This window comes from Silene latifolia, chromosome 11 (genome assembly GCF_048544455.1).
Source record: "Silene latifolia isolate original U9 population chromosome 11, ASM4854445v1, whole genome shotgun sequence".
NCBI lineage: Eukaryota > Viridiplantae > Streptophyta > Magnoliopsida > Caryophyllales > Caryophyllaceae > Silene > Silene latifolia.
Genome location: NC_133536.1, coordinates 31,717,799 through 31,718,837, shown reverse-complemented (window position 1 = coordinate 31,718,837; position 1,039 = coordinate 31,717,799). Strand labels below are relative to the sequence as shown.

At 45.9% G+C, this 1,039-nt stretch overlaps 1 non-coding gene across 1 annotated transcript; it reads left to right on the top strand.

Moving 5' to 3' along the window:
- The first annotated feature begins 211 nt into the window (after positions 1–211).
- On the top strand, positions 212–318 carry LOC141616074 (small nucleolar RNA R71). Its single transcript, XR_012530449.1, has one exon. It is a non-coding gene; the product is annotated as a small nucleolar RNA R71 (small nucleolar RNA).
- Positions 319–1,039: the final 721 nt, after the last annotated feature.

The window sequence follows — 1,039 nt, the reverse complement described above, 5'->3', positions numbered from 1 at the left end:
TGCCACAATAATGTTGTCTAAACCACTTCCTCTCTTACTACCTTTGGGATTTCCATACTCAGCATCGTGGGTAGATATCTGATCAATCAACTTTCAAGCATTACCGTCATTAGTATTATCCTGGAATTTCCCATTAGCAGTGGAATCAAGCAAAGCTCTGTGATCATCATACATCGCATTGTAAAACTGGCTGCAAAGGAACCAAATCTGGAAGCCATAATGAGAGACGGATCGAAGTAGCCTTTTGAAACGAACCCAAGCCTCATTAAATTCTTCGGTAGGACCCTGTTTAAAACTCGTCATCTGTCTTCTAAGGATATTAGTCTTCTGCGGTGGAAAATACCTCTTGTAGAATTCAAGAGCTAGTGAAGTCCAGTTAGTGATTGATGCAGTCTCCATATCCAAGTCACGTACACATTCTGCTGCATCATCTCTCAGAGAGAAGGGAAAAAGAGACTGTTTGACCTGATCTTGAGTCACCCCATGTAACACCCAGGCCCAAACCGGGTCGGAAGCGGTTAATTATGATAGCTCACCAGGCTGTGTACATGGCCCACAGATCAACACGGGTCCGTTATAGCACATTTTGTCCTCACTCACGCGCATCCCGGAAACCTTCCCAGGAGGTCACCCATCCTAAGACTACTCCCAATCAAGCAGGCTTAACTTTGGAGTTCTTTCGCATGGATGACCATAAAAGAAAGTGCACTTTGTTGATATGAGTAGTACTTCTAATCTTTGTAAGCACTAGTCATTTAGGCCTATCACTGGACCTCTTCAATTAACATGGGGTGTTACAATCACCCCCACTTGAAGAACGCAACGTCCTCATTGCGCCTGGGAGCATAACCGCTAACCCAGAATCCTCCCTCGCTAGGTGGGTGATCATAATGGAGCGTATAACAACTGCCTCTAGGAGCGTATAACAACTGCCTCCCACACCACACGGTTGCAGGGTTGCTCTGATACCACTTGTAACACCCCGGCCCAAACCGGGTCAGAAGCGGTTACTTATGATTGCTCACCAGGCTGTGTACAT